This window comes from Nycticebus coucang, chromosome 3 (genome assembly GCF_027406575.1).
Source record: "Nycticebus coucang isolate mNycCou1 chromosome 3, mNycCou1.pri, whole genome shotgun sequence".
Lineage (NCBI taxonomy): Eukaryota > Metazoa > Chordata > Mammalia > Primates > Lorisidae > Nycticebus > Nycticebus coucang.
In genome coordinates this window covers 25,595,432-25,619,666 of record NC_069782.1, presented here as the reverse complement: position 1 = coordinate 25,619,666, position 24,235 = coordinate 25,595,432, and the positions used below count along the sequence as shown (strand labels likewise).

General features: G+C 36.5%; 1 protein-coding gene and 1 pseudogene across 3 annotated transcripts in view; both read right to left on the bottom strand.

Moving 5' to 3' along the window:
* CDK17 (cyclin dependent kinase 17) overlaps positions 1-24,235 on the bottom strand; it is a 108,084-nt gene that overhangs the window by 80,682 nt on the left and 3,167 nt on the right. The gene's annotated exons all lie outside the window — the stretch shown is intronic.
* On the bottom strand, positions 16,382-16,668 carry LOC128581703 (non-histone chromosomal protein HMG-17-like; annotated as a pseudogene).

Here is a 24,235-nt window from a genome sequence, read left to right as displayed (position 1 = left end):
TATTCCAATTGTTGAAGTTTTCCCCATTTTAGTTTAATATTCACTAGAAAATGGAATATTTTGATACCTCTCTATGTAACCATTATGCTGACTCAAGTATGCCCTAGGGCAGTGGTTCTCGCCCTTCCTAATGCCGCGACGCTTTAATACAGTTCCTCATGTTGTGGTGACCCCCAACCATAAAATTATAGCAACAAAAATAATTTTATGGTTGGGGGTCACCACAACATGAGGAACTGTATTAAAGGGTCGCGGCATTAGGAAGGGCGAGAACCACTGCCTTAGTTAGAAGCATTAGCTGATTCCTTGGAAGTAGATATTTAAGAAGAAGCTATTATTGGTTTTTTTTTTTTTGTTTTTTTTTAAGAAACATACAAGGCTCGAAAGAAGCACAACAGGGTCTCAAATCCTAGGGAATTACAGTCTTCTTAAAAGGAAACAGTTTGAATACAAATTTTTTTTTTTTTTTTTTTTTTTTATAAAAGTCACTGGAAGCCTCAAGTGGTACTATGGAATCATTGCATTATTCCAGTTTCACTACCAAATCCATGTTAAAGTTTTTTTTTTTTATTGTTGGGGATTCATTGAGGGTACAATAAGCCAGGTTACACTGATTGCAATTGTTAGGTAAAGTCCCTCTTGCAATCATGTCTTGCCCCCATAAAGTGTGACACACACCAAGGCCCCACCCACCTCCCTCCTTCCCTCTTTCTGCTTCCCCCCCATAACCTTAATTGTCATTAATTGTCCTCATATCAAAATTGAGTACATAGGATTCATGCTTCTCCATTCTTGTGATGCTTTACTAAGAATAATGTCTTCCACTTCCATCCAGGTTAATACGAGGGATGTAAAGTCTCCATTTTTTTAATGGCTGAATACTATTCCATGGTATACATATACCACAGCTTGTTAATCCATTCCTGGGTTGGTGGGCATTTAGGCTGTTTCCACATTTTGGCGATTGTAAATTGAGCTGCAATAAACAGTCTAGTACAAGTGTCCTTATGATAAAAGGATTTTTTTCCTTCTGGGTAGATGCCCAGTAATGGGATTGCAGCATCAAATGGGAGGTCTAGCTTGAGTGCTTTGAGGTTTCTCCATACTTCCTTCCAGAAAGGTTGTACTAGTTTGCAGTCCCACCAGCAGTGTAAAAGTGTTCCCTTCTCTCCACATCCACGCCAGCATCTGCAGTTTTGAGATTTTGTGATTGTGGGCCATTCTCACTGGGGTTAGATGATATCTCAGGGTTGTTTTGATTTGCATTTCTCTAATATATAGAGATGATGAACATTTTTTCATGTGTTTGTTAGCCATTTGTCTGTCATCTTTAGAAAAGGTTCTATTCATGTCTCTTGCCCATTGATATATGGGATTGTTGGCTTTTTTCATGTGGATTAATTTGAGTTCTCTATAGATCCTAGTTATCAAGCTTTTGTCTGATTAAAAATATGCAAATATCCTTTCCCATTGTGTAGGTTGTCTCTTTGCTTTGGTTATTGTCTCCTTAGCTGTACAGAAGCTTTTCAGTTTAATGAAGTCCCATTTGTTTACTTTTGTTGTTGTTGCAATTGCCATGGCAGTCTTCTTCATGAAGTCTTCCCCCAGGCCGATATCTTCCAGTGTTTTTCCTATGCTTTCTTGGAGGATTTTTATTGTTTCATGCCTTAAATTTAAGTCCCTTATCCATCTTGAATCAATTTTTGTGAGTGGGGAAAGGTGTGGGTCCAGTTTCAGTCTTTTACATGTAGACATCCAGTTCTCCCAACACCATTTATTGAATAGGGAGTCTTTCCCCCAAGGTATGTTCTTGTTTGGTTTATAGAAGATTAGGTGGTTGTAAGATGTTAGTTTCATTTCTTGGTTTTCAATTTGATTCCAAGTGTCTATGTCTCTGTTTTTGTGCCAGTACCATGCTGTCTTGACCACTATGGCTTTGTAGTACAGACTAAAATCTGGTATGCTGATGCCCCCAGCTTTATTTTTATTACAAAGAACTGCCTTACCTATAAGGGTTTTTTTCCGGTTCCATACAAAACGCAGAATCATTTTTTCCAAATCTTGAAAGTACGACGTTGGTATTTTGATAGGAATGGCATTGAATAGGTAGATTGCTTTGGGAAGTATAGACATTTTAACAATGTTGATTCTTCCCATCCATGAGCATGGTATGTTCTTCCATTTGTTAATATCCTCTGCTATTTCCTTTCTGAGGAGTTCATAGTTTTCTTTATAGAGGTCCTTCACCTCCTTCGTTAGGTATATTCCTAGGTATTTCATTTTCTTTGAAACTATGGTGAAGGGAGTTGTGTCCTTAATTAGCTTCTCATCTTGACTGTTATCGGCGTATACAAAGGCTACTGACTTGTGGACATTGATTTTATATCCTGAAACATTACTGTATTTTTTGATGACTTCTAGGAGTCTTGTGGTTGAGTCTTTGGGGTTCTCTAAGTATAAGATCATGTCGTCAGCAAAGAGGGAGAGTTTGACCTCCTCTGCTCCCATTTGGATTCCCTTTATTTCCTTGTCTTGCCTAATTGTATTGGCTAGAACTTCCAGCACTATGTTGAATAGTAAAGGTGACAGAAGACAACCTTGTCTGGTTCCAGTTCTAAGAGGAAAAGCTTTCAGTTTTATTCCATTCAGTAAAATATTGGCTGTGGGTTTGTCATAGATAGCTTCAATCAGTTTTAGAAATGTACCACAGAGATACCAGAGATCATCTCTGAATACTACCAGAAACTCTATGCCCAGAAATTTGACAATGTGAAGGAAATGGATCAATATTTGGAATCACACTAGACTCAGCCAGGAAGAAATAGAGCTCCTAAACAGACCAATTTCAAGCACTGAGATCAAAGAAACAATAAAAAATCTTCCAACCAAAAAACGCCCTGGTCCAGATGGCTTCACTCCAGAATTCTATCAAACCTTCAAGGAAGAGCTTATTCATGTACTGCAGAAATTATTCCGAAAAACTGAGGAAGAAGGAATCTTCCCCAAAACATTCTATGAAGCAAACATCAACCTGATACCAAAACCAGGAAAACACCCAAACAAAAAGGAGAATTTCAGACCAATCTCACCCATGAATATAGACGCAAAAATTCTCAACAAAATCCTAGCCAATAGATTACAGCTTATCATCAAAAAAGTCATTCATCATGATCAAGTAGGCTTCATCCCAGGGATGCAAGGCTGGTTTAACATATGCAAGTCCATAAACGTTATCCACCATATTAACAGAGGCAAAAATAAAGATCACATGATCCTCTCAATAGATGCAGAAAAAGCATTTGATAAAATCCAGCATCCTTTTCTAATTAGAACACTGAAGAGTATAGGCATAGGTGGCACATTTCTAAAACATGTTAAAGTTTTTTTAAAAAACATTGTGTCCCTTTCTACCCTCATCACATCATTCACATCCGAAAAACAATTTTGTTGTATCAAGCCATATTATTTCTTATTAAATACCTCTAAATTAACATCCTACTCTACCTTCTGAGTAGCACCAACAATTCAACAGTACTGTACCGCCTCAAAATGAACAACATCAACCCAGAAGGCTGAAAATGACCAGACTTGCCACCACAGGTGACATGCGATGACCCCACTGACAGTGAAGATACAGGGAGCCCAGCTAATCAGTCACCCTTCTAACCACTTACCTCCAAAAGTACGAAATTAAAACAGCACTTTAGAGATCTCATTTTAATAGAAAGAATTAAGTAATAATATACATTTAGGTATTTAAAAGGCCATATTCTTATAGCGACTATTCAGATGAAACCTTAATTCCTTTCAAAAATAATAATTCTGTATCACATGACATTTTTTCAATTCTAAGCAAAAAGTATATCATCTTCTGCATGTACTGTCTTTTATATAGCAGATTGTCTTCGATATGTTTTTAAAGTATACATCTCATAAAATTTCCTGCTTCCTAAATATTCACGTAGGTTTCACCGGGAATGCTTTTTTTTTTTTTTTTGTAGAGACAGAGTCTGACTTTATCGCCCTCGGTAGAGTGCCGTGGCGTCACACAGCTCACAGCAACCTCCAAATCCTTGGGCTTAGGCGATTCTCTTGACTCAGCCTCCCAAGTAGCTGGGACTACAGGCGCCTGCCACAACGCCCGGCTACAGGAATGCTCTTAGTAGACTTGGCACAAGGTAAATATGAATTTGCTTGTCATGTTTTAAAAAAGAGAGAAAGAACATATGTAGGCAACTTTCTAGCCTTTCTCTCCAAAAGACATCTGAACGGACAACTGTTATTTTGTTATTCTGTAATTTATGACACAGTGGTTTATCACATTTCTTAAAAACTAACACTTTATTAATGTCTTTGTAAGACAAATTCTACTGGATAGTGGCCAACTTTCCTTCCTTGGCAACAGTTAAGACTTGGCAACATATTAAAAATGCCAGCACTCTTCAACCTTCTTGTAGTTTTTCTTTGAGGAAGGAAAGGTCTGTTTAAGAGAGAAAAAAAGCCATGCTCCTATATGGTCAGTTAATTTCAAAGACATTGAAAATACTCCACCCCAAAAGAATCTTCCTAGGGCTAACTAACTTAACCTCAAAACTATAAAACTACCATCACCTTCACAAAAAGGTTTTTTGTAACTTTTTTTGAGGGAGGTAGGGGAACCACCTTAATCTTCTACCACATTACTTGCTAAATGGAAAATAAATTGTGCACATACCAATCCTAACAGGGAGGAAACATAACAATGAGCCAATTAACAAGTCTACTCTATTTTCTTTATAAGATCTAAGGTAAAGGCTAGGTAGTCATATTTCAAACAAAAAAGTAAAAAGAAAAATCTGTATTTGACTAAACTCAACAGCAATGACTTTGTTTTTTTCCCAAAGGCTTTTGTTATTATTTGTAGGATCTTCTATCCTTCTAATCTCACTTATTTAAGAAACCTCAGCATATTACAAACAGAAAAAATAAAGTACCATTATTAGATTAACATAAAATGACCAAAAAAAAAAGAGGGTGAAATGTGTATATATGCATTACAAACGATAGCCTTTAAAATATGTTTAAAAAAAGATTTCCTACGAGGATATGGAAAATTATTTAAAAATGGTAATACTTGAATTAACCAGAATTCTGACAAATAGGGTATTATTCTGGCTATCTTTGAATTCTCCATTAAATGGAATTAAATGGATTCTAGTTATTCAAAGATTGACCATATGGGCCTTGATTCTCTCTTTGCTTCATTATTGCTTACTATCTGTTCAGTTTTGATCCTCCAAAGCTGAGAGATAACATATTCCTACATTTAATTAACATTGATAGTGAAATGTTAATTACAGTACATACAATAGCACCAGTGATCAAGGGTTTACAGCATAGACGTCTACTTTTGTAAAAAGAAATCAAGAGTAAGTTGTAGAGGAAGCCCAATCTCCACACAAGTCCTGATTCCTTTGTATGGACATTGTGAGAGTGAGAAGTCACACTGAGGAAGCCAGGCTTAGTTTCTCTCTGTAGAAAGGGATTAACAACTACCTCAAAAGCTCGTGAGATCTAAATTTGAATGCATGCATTGTGCTTAGCACAGTAAGTATTCAACAGATGTTACTTCCTCTACCTTACACTCCCAAACTACAGACACAAAATATTTGTACTGTTTGGTTGGGGTTTTTTTTTGTTGTTGTTTGTTTTTTGAGATAGAGTCTGTCTCCAGGCTAGAGTGCTATGGCATCAGCCTGGCTCACAGCAACCTCAAACTCCTGGGTTCAAGCAATCCTCCTGCTGCCTCAGCCTCCAGAGTAGCTGGGATACAGGGGTCCTGCTCTTGTTCAGGCAGGTCCCAACCTCCTGAGCTCAAGAGATCCTCCCACTTCAGCTTCCCAGAGCGCTGAAATTACAGGAATGAGCCACCACACCTGGCCAAAATGTATGTCCTGTACATGAAATTGCAGGCTACACACCAATAACCCCCTTTCCACAATCAGCCAAAACGAGAGATTAAATAATGGGGTGATGTGAGATCAAAGATGTTAAATTTACTTCTATGAAAATATTCTCATTTTCAAATAACTAATCTGCAAACAGAATTTCCTACCAGGCAATTCTTATATGAAGGATGTCATGACAGACTGAATAGCTTTGTCAACAGTCTGTATCTTACAAATGCACAAAAAAGCTGTTAAGTGAAAATTTATCTCAGGCCAACAGGTCTTTCTCCACCTGGGCATATAAGGACCTGGCTACTTTTCAGCCCCATTTCCAAAGACACAGTTCCAGCGAATGCTTCATAGCCTCAGGGAAATTATTTAACTTCTATTCCCTTAAAGGGTTTTGCTCTGGCCTCAGCTTGGCACAAGGGTATCACTTTACCAGGAACAACTAGCCTATCCTCTGACCTCCTGGTAAACTCTATTCCTCCTTAGTAATTCTATCCAAATAACCCCCTTCTTCCTAAGCAGCAACACCAGCAATCTCAAGACCCTGTGGCAACCAGGGACAGGGAGGAACTACTTAATTTACTTCCCATTGAAGTAAAAATAAGTGCAGATGGGTTAAATAACAATCGAGACATGAAAAGACAGCCATCAGAAACAAACAAAGCTCAGAGCACAGTCTCTCCAGAAATGGAAAGCAGGAAGAAGGCACATCCACTTGTGTCTATCCCGATGCACAAATACATGCTCACCCACCTCAGGCCTCCTCTACCATCTACCTCATCCTCATCAGTGCTGCAGAAGAGGCCACAGCAGAGCAGCTGGGATCTGCAAACCTAAACGGGCCTTAACAATGGTCAATAACCTGACTATGTTTCTGTGCTGGGCTTGATCTCCCACGCTCCCCAAGTCTACTCCAAACCATCTCTACTATCCACAATTACATGAGGACCCTTTCCCCAACCCACCACCACTGAGTGCCTGTGCTAACACACATGCTTGGCGTTAAAGACAGAAGCTTTAAGGTAGAAATTTCCTCAACTAACCTACACCAATACCCTCACCTCTCCTTCCCTATAATTATAGGAGTTTGATCACTCCCTCGTCATCCTAAAAACACTTTCCTTGGCTTCCCTGTAACAACATCCTAATCTCTCTGGCAGGTTTATTCACTCCACCCCTGGCCACACATACACACACCAGTGTGGCTGTATGTACTAGAAATGGATTCTGAAGGCCCAGGCATTTTTCTTCTCACTCTATTTCTTCTTCAAGTAAGCTCATTCAGGGTGCATAGCTTCAATAGCATCTATCCAATAACTCCCAAATCTCCATCTCTGATCTTTCACTAAGCTGCAGACTGATATATTCAATTGCCTCTTTCAGTATGTTAAACATGTTCGTTATTAAGGTCAGGTAGGTCTCATTCCTCAGAAGGAAAAATTCAAACTCAAGCCATTCACTAAGAGAATGCATTTTCTTTGCAGATGGGCCTATGAACCAGACTTTTTCTGTTATATGTTATAATATATGTTCAAGTTTATTGTGGTTTTAAATGGACACTAAGAACTGAAACTGTCTTCATCAAGTTTACAATCTACATTATCACTGTACAGCTGTCTTCAACAACATGACTTCACTATTCCAGGAAACTGTTGGCTAGGCAGATAAGACCTACAAATAACTTCATTGTTCATTTCAGGAACTTCCCCAAAATCCCATATAAACCAACATCAGATTATTCAGTTTTTCAATAAATAGGAGCAAATGATTGTTCATTTTCCGAGATTGAAAAAATCTCACTTCAAAACCCTTGCTTTGCTCTGTCAATCTTAAACTATTGTTCCTTACCTAATTCTTATCAAGCTTCATATTAAAATACCTATCCTAAAGCAGACTCTAAACCTTAATATAAATACTCCAACTGTCCTGTCCTGGTTTGGTGCTCTTCCACCAGAACTGCCACTTCCGTAGTTGCCACCAACTCTGTAAAGGTGGTACCATCCGTGGACTTCTATAAGCAATAAATTCAATAGGAAATTTTTGGTGGTATTTTCCAGGAGCCAATATTCCACAATATCAGATAGCTTCCCAAATGTCTGTTAAAAATTCAGTTCAGTGATATTAGTTTCATCCCCTTGTGGGGAAATATTATGAACACCTTTATAAAAGGTGATGCTAAATCCTCACTGCACATTAGGCAGCATCCACTGACATTACTGCTCCAGTTTCTTAACGAACTGAAACAGCTAACTGGCCCATTAATTAAATTTCTAAAGAATACCAAATAAAGAGTTTAGTAATCTCAGAGGACCATAAAACCAGTGAGGAGTTCTAAGGAAGATGGAAAAAAAGATCACTGACCGGTTTAATAAAATAAGCAGGAATCCCATGAAAAACAAGATGGGGAAAATTGAATATGTGAATAAGGCACAATACTGATAATCAGTGGAAAAGTACTAGAAAATATACTAAAATTTAATAGTAAAAAGAAACTTTAAGGGAGTTTTCATTAGTGTAAAATCATTTACAAACCATGATTCAGAATTACAACACAATGAAATACTTGTCTTAATATCCTTTCCAGAAAGTGGAGACTTCTTATTCACCAAATGTTTAAGCATGTCTTTGTACTATAAACATTTAAGGCACCTATAAGGCCACAGGTATGCTACAGGAGTAATGTGAAATACGAAGTTAGGCATTTAAAATGTCTCAAGATCAGAAGGAATCGAAGAATCCAAACTTTGAAATCTAAATGTAAAAAAACAGAAATCATAAGTACCAGAATAAAATATGAATGAATTTCCTTATAATCTTGGAGTGGTAAAGACTTTTCTATTTTAAAATCCAGAAACATAAAAGAAAAAACTACATCACCACATAAAAGTGAAAAGTTTTGCACACAAAAAATCATAATCTAAAAAACATGTACTTGCAATCCATCTAATCACAATAAAGGGAAGTTCTCCATATAGAGAAGTCCTAAAACCAAAATGAAAAAGATCAATGACCTAACAAGAAAACAAAGTATGTAAGAGTTTACAAAAGGGAAAAACAAGTAAAATATTTCTTAAATATATATTAAAAAAAAAAAAACAATAATACTGAGGGAAATATCAATAAACCAGTCTGACAACACATGCACCTGGACAGGCTCTGAGAAAACAGGTCTCTTGTAAATTCAGAGAGTCATATGAAATGACAATTTGCCAGTATCAGAATTACAAAGGCATTTATTTTTAAAATAAAAACTTTATTTCAGAATAGTTTTAGGTTTACAAAAAAATTACAGATTTCCCCTAGAACACAGTTTGTGCTATTAAGATCTTACATTTATATAGTTCATTTGTCATTATGTAATAAACCAATAATGACACATTATTATTAACTAAGTTCATTTAGTTATTCAGATTTCCTTAGTTTACACCTAATTGTCCTATTTCTGTTCCAAGATCCTCAGTTTCCATATTATATTGTAATGGTCGTCTCCTTAGGCTTATCTTAGCTGTGACAGTTTTTTGGACATCCTTGTTGTTTTTGATGACCTTGAAGTTTTGAGGTATTTTACAGAATGTTTCTTATGATCTGATGTTTTTCTCATTACACAGGGGTTATACTTTTTGTAGGGAGAAGACCATGAGGTGAAGTGCCACTCTCAACACATCATACCATCAACATTATTTCTGACTGCTGACACTAACTCTGATCATGTGTCTGGAAGCATGTGTTGGGTTTCTCCTATGTTAAGTTACCATGCTGCATTCTTTGAAAGGAAGTCACTTTGCGTAGCTCACAGTTAATGAGAGGAGACTTATATTTCCTTGAGAGCTATGTATTAATTCCTCTGCTTAGGAGATTTGTTTATTCCTCCCCATTTATCTGTTTAATCATTTATTTCTATTAGTATGATTTCATAAATACAATTTTGTACTTTGGCTTCTAATCCAACACTACTCTATTCTGTTGCTCCAATTATTCCATATTGGCCACTGGGAGCTCTTTCGGTTGACTGTATCCCTTTGACATAGCCCATTCATTATTTTGTTTGAGTAGTTCCTTACTTTTTAACACTACAAGATGTCCCAGGTGCATGTTGTATTTTTACTTCCTGCCCTAATCCTTGGATCAGTCACTTCTCCAAGAAGACCTAGTTCCTTTTATTGGAGAATTGTATTAGAAACCAAAATCTGGGTACTGGGTGTGCTCATTGGTACAGAGGTATCATTGCTTCTAGGCTCTCTCAGCTGACAGTTCAAGAAATTATATAAATTGAGCTGCAATAAACAGTCTAGTACAAGTGTCCTTATGATAAAAGGATTTTTTTCCTTCTGGGTAGATGCCCAGTAATGGGATTGCAGGATCAAATGGGAGGTCTAGCTTGAGTGCTTTGAGGTTTCTCCATACTTCCTTCCAGAAAGGTTGTACTAGTTTGCAGTCCCACCAGCAGTGTGAAAGTGTTCCCTTCTCTTTGTATCCTTAAAGAAAGATGGAGACTTTACCTCTTTCATGTTTACATGGATGGAGCTGTAACATATTCTTCTTAGCAAAGTATCTCAGGAATGGAAGTAAAAGTATCCAATGTACTCAGCCCTACTATGAAGGTAAATTATAGCTTTCACATGAAGGCTATAACCCAACTATAGCACAAGAATATGGGGAAAGGGCCAAGGAAGGGGAAGGGAGGAGGGAGGTTGGGTGGAGGGAGGATAATGGGTGAGGCCACACCTATGGTGCATCTTAGAATGGGTACAGGCGAAAATTACTAAATGCAGAATACAAATGTCTACATACAATAACGAAGAAAATGCCATGATGGCTACGTTGAACAGTTTGATGAGAATATTTCAGATTGTATATGAAACCAGCACATTGTACCCCTTGATTGCACTAATGTACACAGCTATGATTTAACAATTAAAAAAAAAAATTGTTGATAAAAAAAAAGAAAATATTATATAGGAAGTGGGACATTTAAGTTCACAAACTCATCCTAAAGTGCCACATACCTCACTGCTGAATATTACTACAGTCACCAGATGGCCAAGGGGAGTACTGTCAACAATAAAGATCTTTACCTAGATATTAAAAGAGCACCAGAATAAAATATACTATTGTTTATAACTGAAAAAAAGAAAAAAAAAATCACTGGAGGGATAAACCGGATACTATAAGAATGAGGGAGGAAAACAGAAAAGAGCAAGCAAAGGAGGAAATGAGACTGACCTATAGATATGTCACTACATGTACTCTGGAGTTTCATCTATTCAAAAAATTAAATTTAATCTTTAAAAAGAACTGAAAATGACTACAAAAGTAGAAGGATTGGAAGCGTTCAAATAAGAAAGGAGGAAAAAATTCATTTCTGAAAAGTAAATACACACCAGAAGACAAGATAGTTCTCATTTAATAATTACATAGCAAAAAAGCCTCTGTAAGTTTAGTAAAATGGAGGTATTTTAAGTCAAGCTCATTCTATTTAAAGTGCTGAAATGCACTACAGCTGCTAAAATTAGCCTAGTCTCAGAAACCCTATGTAATTTAACTGAATTACTATTATTAAATGGAAAGTGCTATATGATCACCTACATTAGCAGGTATTTAAAGTCTGAAGAAAAACAAAATCATCTGTAAAAGAACAATTAATGTTTGTATTATTGATTATAAAGTATATTGATACTTACATAAAAAGATCTATCATTTCTTCATTTTGTAAATCTGTATCTCTTATTTCACCAGTAAAATGATGAAACCGATTTCTAATATATAGAAACATTTCCTTATTGGAAGATGAAAATGGCAGCAAGTTTGCCACTTGAACACATATTTCCAAGTGTTCGTAAGAGGTAATAAACAATTTTAATGTCTTTGAGGCAAACCAAACTAGGGGGGAAAGGCACAAGTAGCTCCTTTTAGTATTTTTCACATAGAGAAGCAACTTTTTGAGACTACTTCTGAAATGTCGATGTATCATGAAAGGTTGTTCATCCAACTTTCAGAAGTGGCTCTTTTGTTTACAAAATTGTCCCAACGCAGAAAATACTACTCTGCCTAAAACAAAAGTTCAATAGTTCAATTCTATAGATAAATAAAATCCTAAATCCTTACTGCAATATCTCCCTTTTGATCGCATCTCCTGCCGCACCACCTCCTCCACAAACAACCTTATTTCCTTATATCTAGTACATGGAAATACTCCTTAGGCTGGTAGAGAAGAACGCTACTTTAAAAGAAATATAAAATATCTTTACATACCCCCTTTTACATGTTCTTTTATCTGAGGAAGTGCTTCTCTTCTCTTTTCTCTAATTTGTGAAACAAATTGTCTTAGGCATCATCTCCACTGAGAAAGCTACCTACTACCCTCAGCTAAATGCCATTTGCTCCTTCTCTTCATGGTAACCCGTTAAGTTCAAATTTGTGGGAAACATAAATAAACTGATAAAATATATCATAAACTACCTAATCTTATATTGAGATACTCTCAGCAAAACCTGGTACAATATGGACAATTCTGATGGAAATCTAATAAATATGCTGATAATTCAAGCTTGCCAGTAGGGAGATCAGTTTTGGTAAAAAAAATCTAGGGAGCTGAAAGGGTCAACTACAGTTTTTCTCCCATAAAATTTCCTCACTATCACATCTAAGTCTACATTTATTTTAACCTGCCACTTATAAAAGTAGAATAAAAATACATACATAAGAATATCAAAATTTTTAGGAGAAAAAAATGAGTGTTTCGCCCTACCACATAGTAAGATATATTTTAAAATGCTGCTAATTACAATAAACTGGAACAAGTATAAAAAGAGATCACCAAAACAAATTATCTCAGATATTTTAAAAAGAATAATAATACAGGGTATCCATAAAGTTTGTGTGCAATTTACTATGTTGCTATTTTAAATTGCATACGAACTTTACATCCACCCTCTATATAACAATTCGATATAAAACAAAGTATCAAAATAATATAAAAAAAAGATATCAATATTCAGGAAATAGTAGTTTTCTCCTTAGCAATTTGGGGAAGAAATACGGGAAATATGGGGCTGGGAGGGACAATATCCCAGCAATCAAAGAAATTCTAATGTAAGTACAGTAGAAACTCCATAATCAACTACTTCCCTACACAGACCAGCTTCTTAAAATGACCTAATTTTCACAGAACAGACATGCACCACATGTACTTTATGGAAGACTGACCTCTATATATTGACCATCTGTTAGTTGTATCTTGGCCACTTAGACTATGACACACAATATTAATTTACCCTCTATAACTTGACCAGTTAGTTTACTCTATGGCAAGGGGTAGAAAATATGGGCTTTGCCCCTTAGTTGTATTGTTGTTCTTTAATACAAATTCTTTTTTCATTTTTTATTATCACCACATGTTGGATTAGGTCTAATGTCTTATTGTTTATCATGTGTTACAGAAGATTTTTTTCAAGTGAAGGGTCAGTCTGAATTGTAGGTACATCCTACAATTACTGGAAAGTTTTATAGTTAACAGAGACATGATGGCCCAAAGGAAAAAACTCAATGAGCTGACACTGAAGAAAAAGGTTGATCTACATTTTGGGGAAAGTAGCAGCCAAAGAAAGATAGGCAGAGTATTTTAGTGTTAGTAAGACCATAGTTACCAACATTCAAAAATGTAAACAGAAGTACTTGAAGAGATATGGTAAGGAAAGTAGAGACCTACAGCGTTAAAGGAAGAAAACTTCGCTCGAAGAAGTCAATGAAGCCACGTTAAACTGGTTCAAACAAATCGGGGCAGTTAACAACAGAATCTCGAGGCTCATCATCCAAGACATTGCTAAAAAAAAAAAAAAATCACTCAGGAACTGGGAGTGGCAGATTTCCAACCATCAAGTGGTTGGCTCAAGAAATTAAAACTGTGCCATGAGATTTCCCAGAAAGTTTTGCATGGTGAATCCAAGGAAGTTCCAGAAGAAGTTGCAGAGGAGTTTGAGCAAAAAGTTGCTGGACTTCACCAGAGGCTTCGAAGATGGTATCTTTTACACTAATGAGTACAGACTGTTTTTTTCAAGGTGATGCCTAACAGAAGCCTCATCATGAAGGGTAACAAATACTTGGAATAATGTTCAGCCAGAAACTACACAGAAGTGTTTCAAGAAAATTGGACTTGCAACAGCTCAAGAGCAGAATGCTTTGGTCCTACCAGATAGTCCATCACACATGGCAGACTTTGAAAGAGTAGATTTTGAAAGTTTTGTGGCAAACTGTAATGAACCGACACAGAAGCAATTTTCCAACCAAAATGGACCAAAGTATAGACCAGTGTAAAAGTACATGAAGGAGTTGATGAAGTGGAAGAAGTGAGGATGACACAGAAATTGCAGAGACTCCAAAAGAGTTGGATGTCAGGCACCTGATAATGCAGCTGATGTTACTTACTGTGGAATGTGCCCAGATACACTGAGTGGTACAGACAGCGCTTTGATACTTTCTCCACTTACGTTTATACTAAAGAATAAGAAACAGACCAAGATTGACTCTTTTTTCAAAAAGAATGATTATGCCATGAGAAAACCATAAATGTATTGATTTTGTATAATACTATATATATGATTATACTGTTTTGACTATGTATGATTTTGTATGATATTATCTAATAAAAGCTGTACAAGAAAGTAAAATACACGTACCTATCAGTACAGTGGGCTACTTCCTTATGTTGACCATCTCCATATCTAGACTAGTTTGTTACAGTCCCTTTGGTGGTCAACTTACAGAGGTTCTACTCTAATTATATTTTTTAATAAACTAATTATCAAAAGCAAGTATTTTAAATGTAATATCACAAAAAAAAAGATGTGGCACATTACTAGTGGTATTGATGTAACAGTAAATAGCAGAAAAGGGTTCACAGACTTTGAATGGGAAATCTATTTCCAGATATGTATGGACCCTAAAGAAATGTAAAATTAGGGGAAGGAGCAGGGATGGGTGTCACGCGTTCAAGTATGTTAGCACAATTTAAAACAGCAAAAAATGAAAAGCAGCAATTATGATATACTATGAAATGGTTAAATCTATTTTGATAGAACAAGGCAAACATTTAAAATGACCATATGAATTATTCAGTACCTTAAAAAAAAAAAACTTATGTTACATTACATAGAGAATCTCGGAGCTGGGCACAGTGACCTGTACCTATAGTTCAAGTTTACTCAGGAGTCTGCAGTGAGAGGATCACATGACCCAGGAGGTTTGAAACCAGCCTGGGCAATATAGCAAGACCCCATCTCAAAAAAAAAAAAAAAAGAAAGAAAGATATAAAGGATCTTAAACAAAAACACAAAACTTTATATGAAAAAAGAGAAAGGGAATATCTGAAGTGTGTTAGGGAATTTAGATTGCCTGTTTTCTGTATTATTATATGTCCCTACATTTTAAGAATAATCTTCAAAAACATAATAATTGAGATTATACAGATAGAAAACAGTAACACTGGTAAGAAACAAGCTAAAGAGTAACACAAAGATATCTACTAGAGGAATATAAAATAATTGGAACAGACAATTATACATAAACTTAAGAAAAATCCCCAAACCTGATAAAACTGGAAAGCCCAAAGTAGGATAAAAAAGGGAGGAAAAAACTAAGATAGAATGACAGCAAGTTTTAATCACTTTGCCTTTATTTCTTTTCCAAGTCAAACTGTATCCAGCTTTATTAAAAATACTTTTCATAAACAATCATGGTACTTCAGGAGAACATGGGCAGACGATTGTACATAACAACTTTCAAACTCCCTTCCTCAGTGGTCTACCAAAAATCAGAAAGTCACTATAAAACCCAGTGAAGTCTTCCTTGGATGCTCTGAGCAGGGAAGTTTAAAGTGAGGGTTGACATTTCACGTTTAGCATGTTGTTTAACAACTTTTCACAAGCCGACCCTGACTTTCAGGAAAAGAAATGAAAATGGCAGAATTTATCTGAAGATCCAACAATCTACAAGTGGAACCGCTGCTCTTTTGAGGGATGCCATCTCAGTGGTGTTTCTGGAAAAATCCAGATTCCTTAACATACTGGTAACCAATTATTGGGGGTCATGTCCCAAGAGGTGACTGGGTTTAAGAGAGTTAAGACTCTGCTGAAGGCAGAGGGAGAATAGGACATAAAAACAAATTAGTTTTTCCATAACGCAAGGCATTTGTGCCAAGGTGGCTGTGTGTCAATATCGGGGAATCCCTCCTCTTGGGAGCCAAGAGGAAGTCTCTCAAAACTAGAGGGAAGAGACATTTTCCCTCAGATCAGTCTAGCTTTGGAGACATTCTATTAGTGACATATGCCCCTTCTCAAACAAATAATGAAGTGTTCTGTGTGCTAACAACATAGCTTAAAAAAAAAGTACAACAAAATTCTGCATTTTTATAAAACTTGATAAAAAATAGTTTTTCAAGCTGTACAGTCCCTAGAAGCACACAGTTATCACAAGTGCACACACTTCACTGGGCATCCCCAGCACCGTCAGCTTTCTGTGCCTGGTCTCTTTGGCATCTCCATTTTCTGCTGGGTTGCTCCCCTCCTGGCCGGCGTCAGCTTTTCCCTTTGGGTTCCTTCTCTCCCTTCTTTGCTAGGGCCTCTTTAGGCTTGGGCTCTGGCTTTGGAGGAGAGGACCTTGAGGCTCTTCTCTGTGGTTCGTCCTTCGCCTCGGCTTTATGGCCTTTAGCTTCCCCTTCAGCCTTTCTCTTGGGCATTGTGGCAAGGGCGGCGGGACGTAGGCGCTGGACATGGGGATGCAGCGACACTCGGGCTTTGTCCGGTTGGGGGTCGTTCTCGCCTCCTCCTCTTCACACTGCTCTGCCTTTACTTTAAATTCAACGTATATATGAGTGTTTCCTTTCCTTAATATGGTGCCAAACCCTAGAAAAGCGTTTCTAGAACTTCAGTACCCATCAGGAATTGCCTGGAACATTAAAAACCCAAATGCAGAAACTAGTTCTGTTGTTTTGGCTCAGAGTTTGAGATCACACACATACATACACACCTTTCACTTTTTCCCCCCTCTCCTTTTAATCAACAATAGTGCTTCTGAAGTTCAAGTTAAGGCAACTGACCTAGAAAAACATATGATAAGAAACAATAAAAGGTAACAGTAAACGTGCAGGCAGATTTTCTGACCCAGAGCAAAGTGTAATGTCAATCTCTTCTTTTGACGATTAAGTTTCTGATGGTTAAGTTTAATGACTAGTTTTTCCATTTTAATTTCAGAAAAAACATAAAAGCCACACACGTGAGTAACTAACAAGGAAAGCATCTAGACTGTTAAGATGTCAAACCAATGGTAAAGCACAGGCCTAAAGGAGAACAGAAAAGCGCAAATGTTTGAAAGAAAATTGTGGTTGGCTTCAGGGAAAAGCTTATTAATGTGCTTACAGAAGATTATGACTTCTTTATTCCTACTGGTCATTAGGTAAGAAACAACAATTGGATATTATAGATTATTTATTCCACTGGTCTGTCTACAGCCCCTCCAACAAACACGAAGGATGCAACATACTCCTTAGTAACATTAACTCACTACCACAGTGATTTTCACATCCGTGTGGGTAGAGGCACCTAAGAAAATCCAGGAGGTATGCACAGTTTAAAAAGCCAAAGAGATGATTTCGATTCTCTTGTCTTTGTGAATCACTGATTTAGAATTCATCAACCTGAGGGATGGTTCAGTTACATGATTTTATTACCACTCTTTCCTCTTATTACATAAAGAGTAACATAAAAATAATTGGCAACTGTTAGTGCTTATTATGTGCAAGACACTTTGTAAAGAGCTTTAACGGTCATTATCTCATTTAATTTCCCTAACTGTATCAAGTAGTTTCTATTATTTATTTTCCAATCTTTTAGAAGAAACTGACCCTTAAACGTTCAAGTAACTAGCTTATGATGACATGGTTACCAATTATTTTTGAAGTAGTCTTTATGAGAAAAAATATGAACACACAACCAATTCTAAATTTTATATAATGGAAACTTGAGTCAAAGATCCCCACCCCCCAAAAAACGCACCTAAAATAAATCTTTCAATGATTTTACAGCTTCTTCAGAAGAAAAAGGATCAGAAGAAAATGGAAATTTAAATAATAAGAATATCCAGGGAAGACAAGGATTGACAAAAATCCCTTAGGAGCAAAAATTATTGTGTGACACAACGCTGACTCCACTCTCTCTGAAATAACAAATGTATATTAAATAAATCATGGTCTCAAAAAGTTTAACCAATATAAAAAATTCCTATCAACTGAAGTATCTGAGAAAGCAACAGATCTCATAAATTATGAAAATGTATTTTAAATGTCACATTTGAAACAAGATGGCAACAAGCCATAATCTCAAAATGATTTCTAAAATGAATCTGTTACTTATAACTCACCCCTTACAACCCCATAGCAGACATATAATTTAAAACTCAATTTGTAAATTTAAAAAGTAGACCATAAAACAGCTTTATTTAATTACAGTAATTCTACTGAAAAATGAAGATTCTTGTCAACTGTGTACATGAACGATCAGGGTACTACTGGGAATGACGTGAGTGCAGCTCTGTACCTCAGTAGTGATGCATTTAAGTCCAGTACACACCTCGAGCTCAGTCTCGTTAGGACTGAGATTTTTTTCCAGGTATACTACATTTCACCCTTGAGATTGATCAGTATTTTTAGCCTCTATAAGTTGGTCTACAAACTACTTCTAGAATATTCACACAAACACAGCCACTATCATGTAGCTCCAACGTTCAAAACCTTTGATGGCTTTCTATTTCCTACTGTATCAAAATTTAGTCTTCACTGTTTCTAGGCCATGACTACTGACGCTAATTTACTAACTCAGTGTTGTTTCTCCTAATCCCATCACATCTTTCAATCAAACAGCACATAATATGGGGGAAAGACAGAAATAAAATAAATGTGGTAGGTACCCAAAAGGGGGAGATGCTTATAATCAATCAATTACAACATACTAAGTACTATCACAGACAAACACTATATAGCAGAACCACCATAACTCTGTCAGAATGGAACAAAGACAACTTGGGAGGACGTGACGTCTGAGCTCAAAAATGAGAATTTCTCTCGAAGTAAGTGCCATTGCCTTGTAGTGTCAGCACGCCAGTTTCCTCATCTCTGTACCCTAGAACCTACCATAGTGCTTCGTACGGTGTAGGCAAACACTTCAGACAGGGACAGATGAAGGGACGGATGCAAGGAAGGAAAAAAGCAATAAAAGGGGAAGATACACACAAAGAATAAAGAAAGAAAGAAGGAAAGAATAACAGCAGATTAACAGGGGGGCAAAACTGGAAGTAGTGAATCAGGTTAGACAGTCTAAAACTCTTACATAAGAATGTGGCACATGAAAAAATATTTTTTTTTTTTTTGCAGTTTTTTTTTTTTTCCTTGGCCAGGGCCAGGTTTGAACCTGCCACCTCTGGTATATGGGGCCGGTGCCCTACTCCTTTGAGCGACAGGTGCTGTCCCATGAAAAAAAAAATTTTAAAGATATTTATGAATTAATGGCTCAGTGCCTGTAGCACAGTGGTTACGGCGCTAGCCACATACATTGAGGCTGGCGGGTTCGAGTCCGGCCGGGGCCTGCTAAAACAACAGTAACAACTGCAGCAAAAAATAGCCAGGCATTGTGGTGGGCCCCTATAGTCCCAGCAGCTTGGGAGGCTGAGGCAAGAGAATTGCTTAAGCCCAAGAGTTGGAGGTTGCTGTGAGTTGTGACGCCATAGCACTCTACTGAGGGTGACATTGTGAGTGAGACTCTGTCTCTAAAAAGGAAAAGAAAAGATTTAGAAATTAAAATTAACAGGATTTAGTTTCACTGACTGGGCTGGGAGGAAGGAACATAACAGAAATGCAAAAGAAGCTGCGGAGGTTTTTGGCTTAAGTGACTGGGCTGATGGTGGTGCCATCCACTGTGACTGGGAATGGAGGGGATAGCAAGAGCTCAGCATAGGGAAGGGAGCACGAAGGTACCATCTAGGAAGTAGCTGGAACAGAACTCAGAAAAGGAGGTCTGGATTAGAAATAAAGAGGTGGAGATTTACCAGCATATAGGTGATGGGAACAAAGCCAAAAATATTGATGAAGACTTTCCAGGGGACACTGAAGATACAAGAGAGCTACAGACAGATACCCAGACAGCCAATATTGCTGTTACTTCACATGTTACAATATCACCATATTAAATCATATGTTTGCAGCATAAACAATGACTAATATCATGTTGTTCAGTACAATAACAAACGCTTTAAAGATACTAATTGATTGCACACCTAAATTGACAAATCAAATAAAAGTCAAACTGAGCCATAAATAAAGATCTCTTCTTAAAACTAATTTAACAGGACAGACATAAGGGGCCAAAGTGTGCTTAAGGAATCCAAATTTACCTCACAATCAACGAAAAGCTTCTTTTCGCACCAGAAATAGCAGCAGAGTCAGTAATAAAAAATATTAAAAGCTCGAATCTTGTTACCTAAGAAGTTTAACTTTAAAAAAAACTAAAAATATATATTTAAATTTAATACATTGGTTAAATTTAACTAATTTAGAGGACAATCCATCTAAATTTGGAGTGGTAAGAACTATCAATATAATTACTTGGCAATTTCTCACAATAATATAAACTTTTGTTCATATTGAACATAAACATATATTAGTAACAAATATTAACCATCAATTGTAAGAATAGCAGAATTAAATACATAACTTGAGAAGGCCAAAGTAACTAACCAAAAATATTGTCAAAAAAAAAATGATCTTATTAGCATTGAGTATATTGAGTATATTGGATTCTTGCTTCTCCATTCTTGTGATACTTTACTCAGAAGACTGTGTTCCAACTCTATCCACGTTAATACAGAAGATGTAATGGCTAAATAGTATTCCATGGTATACATACACCACCACTTCAAACAGTGTAAACTAATTCTTTGCACCCTCAATGAACCTGAAACAATAAAAAGAAATTATCTTTGGGTTCTTTCCAACTGTTTATGAACATATACACAAAATTTATAGTATTCTTAAAAAAAGTATTTACACTTGGCTCAGCGCCCATAGCTCAGTGCTTAGGGCACCGGCCACATGCACCAGGGTGGTTTGAACCCTGTTGGGTTTGAACCCACAGAGCCTGCTAAACAAATAAATAAACAAACAAAAATAGCCGAGTGTTGAGGCCGATGCCTGTAGTCCCAGGTACAAGGGAGGCTAAGGCAAGAGAATCACTTGAGCCCAAGAGTTTGAGGTTGCTGAGCTGTGATGTCACAGCACTCTACCCAGGGCAGCATAGTAAGATTCTGTCTCAGAAAAAAAAAGTATTTACACTAACAAGTACATAAAAGGAAATAAATTATGCCATTAAAAGGCAGACAAAATCTTTTTTTTTTTTAATTAACCATTATGGCAACAAAAGAAAGTAAATTTTCTTTCATGGTTTTTCACTTTTATGGACCTCTTTTAGGTCAAGTCAATAGCACTTTCTGTTCCTTAGATGTGAACAAGAAATGAGATACACAGGATGGCCATAAAGTTGTGTATAAGTAAATTGCATAATACTAATTTGCAGGTTTTCTGTCATAAGGGTTGGTTTTCAATATGAAAAGTTACTGTGACAAATGTGCCATCTGGTCTGATACTTCCATTTTCCGCTGGTATATACCCACATATTAATAAAACTTTAAGTTCAAAATTTATTCTTTAATTAAAATAAGAAATCCCAATGCCAAAACCAATGTATGTATGTATAAATAAATATAATTTATTTACCTGAAGGCAAAATTTTCACCCAATACTAACACAACCTACATATAACATCATGCATATGGGCTGTCTTCCCTTTGAAGACAACACATGTAAAATCAAAATAAATAAGTAAAAAAAAAATAAATAAATAAATAAACATATAAGCTTTAAAAAAGGCAAACAGTATTTGCATCACAATGCCAAGTATAATTTTTTAATTAATTAATTTGCTTATTTATTTTTTGAGACAGAGTCTCACTTTGTCACCCTGGGTATAGTGCTGTGGCGTCACAGCTCACTGCAACCTCAAACAATTGGGCATAAGTGATTCTCTTGCCTCAGCCTCCCAGGTAGCTGGGACTACAGGCACCCGCCACATCGCCCAACTATTTTTTTGGTGGTGGTGTTGCAAGCGTCATTGTTGTTTTAGCTGGCCTGGGCCAGGTTCGAACTGCCAGCCTCAGTGTATGAGTCCAGCACCCTACCCACTGAGCAACGGGGGCGCTCAATTTTTATTTTTAGCACCCACATTCATTTCATGCTATACACAAAGAACTCGGATAAGACCATAATTTTAAAAATTTGTAAATATTCTAAGTATGTTTTTAGCATTTTGATTTTAATCTAATTTTGATAAGCTTCTCTAATGTTACCAATGTTTAAAAAGTACAGACGTGTACATTGGCTTTTTAACATCCATCTCCATAAAGGCATTGTAGAAAAGTGGTTTGAATGCCTAAACTGGAATGTTACCATAGCTTGTAGGACCCTGGAAACAATTACCTAACCTAAGGTCTCTGTTTCCTCAAATGAAAACAGAGGCAATACCTTTATGATAGGCTCATCTGAGAACTTAACAAAATAACACTTTCCATAATGCCTACCAGAAAAGGTAATTTCTTTTACACAGTGTATGTTATGGACTACATGTTTGTGTGTGCTCAAAATTATGTTGAAGCCCTAACCTCCCTTGATAGTTATTGGAGGTAGATCTTTGGGAAGTAAATAGGTTTAGATTAGGTCCTGAGGGTGGGACCCTAATAACAGGATTTGTGCCCTTAAAAGAAGTGAAAGGGAGTAGGAGAGATATCTCTCCCAGTCTCCTTCTCTCTCTCTTCCTTCTCCTGCAGGAAAAGAGGAAAGGCCTGGAAAGCACACAGGGAGAGGCAGCTGACAAGGTAGCAGCATCCAGATCGCAGACTTCCAGCCTCTGGAACTGTGAGTAAATACATGTCTGTTTTTTAAACCACCCAGTTTATGATATTTTGCTATGGCAGCTTGAGTAGACAAATCAGGTTACATAAAAAAACTATTTTAGAAAGGGGACTTTAGAGAGCAAGATAATTTTCACCTCATCACAATATGCCATGGGATCTATAAATCTACCTCCTCAAATATAGTATTCAGCATCTTTGGTTATTGTAGTCAATAATAACATTATTTATTAGATTTTCTGGTACATGTCTATTGATTTTTCACATTGGCCAACAGGAAGGGGAAAACAGGCTAGGAATGGTAAGCTACACTTAGGTAATATTCAATAGATTTTCTGGCCCTTGGCAGTTCCTCTCAGTATTTTGCAGATATCATAAGTAACCCAACTAACTGTACTGGCAGCAAAATAATGACAAAGAATTTTCAAAAGCCAATCTAATCAGTTCTCTCTCCACCAGTTCAAAGAAACTGCTAATTGCTCACTAGGTTGAATGGTAGTGAGCTATACCAGGTTTCCTATTATAGGCAGTTTTTCACTTTGCAAATGCAACATAAAGCACATTTTTTCAGCATTTAAAATGCAAAATGCCATAATTACTTTAAAAAACACTTTAAATAATATTTCCTATTTAAAAGTTTAAGCAAAAATTACTTATTCAAAATCCAAAAGAACCTAACACTGTTCTTCCTTTCCCTGTATAAAAGGAGAGACAATTTTTTAAAATAGATTGAGTACTGGGGCAGCGCCTGTGGCTCAAGGAGTAGGGCGCCAGTCCCATATGCCAGAGGTGGCGGGTTCAAACCCAGCCCTGGCCAAAAAAAAAAATAGATTGAGTACCCTAGACAATATTTTGTATGCTGTACTTAACATATTTATTTAATAATACAGTAATGAGTTCATTAAATAATCACCCATCATAGAAATAGAAAAGCTGTGTAAAAGAACTCCAGGATGTGATGCTATAATTTTATAAAGACAAGAGAATGGCAATAGAAATTCAAAATGTAATGCCTTATAAATATTCAGCACTATTAGAAACAAAGGAAATAGTAAAAATTTTGTGTTCAGGTGACTTCTTTAATATCACAGGCCATAAGTATCTTTACTTTTAAATAGCTACCTCAGTTGCCAGTATAGCTTCCATTATTCACAATAAAACAGTTGTATCATAAGGGAAAAAAGAAAATATTGCTGCAAATAAGGGGGAAAAATGAGCTTTGAGAGAGCAGAGAAAATAATTTTATATGCCATCTCTTTCTACCATTATGTAGGTAGGAGTGAACCAATATCTGA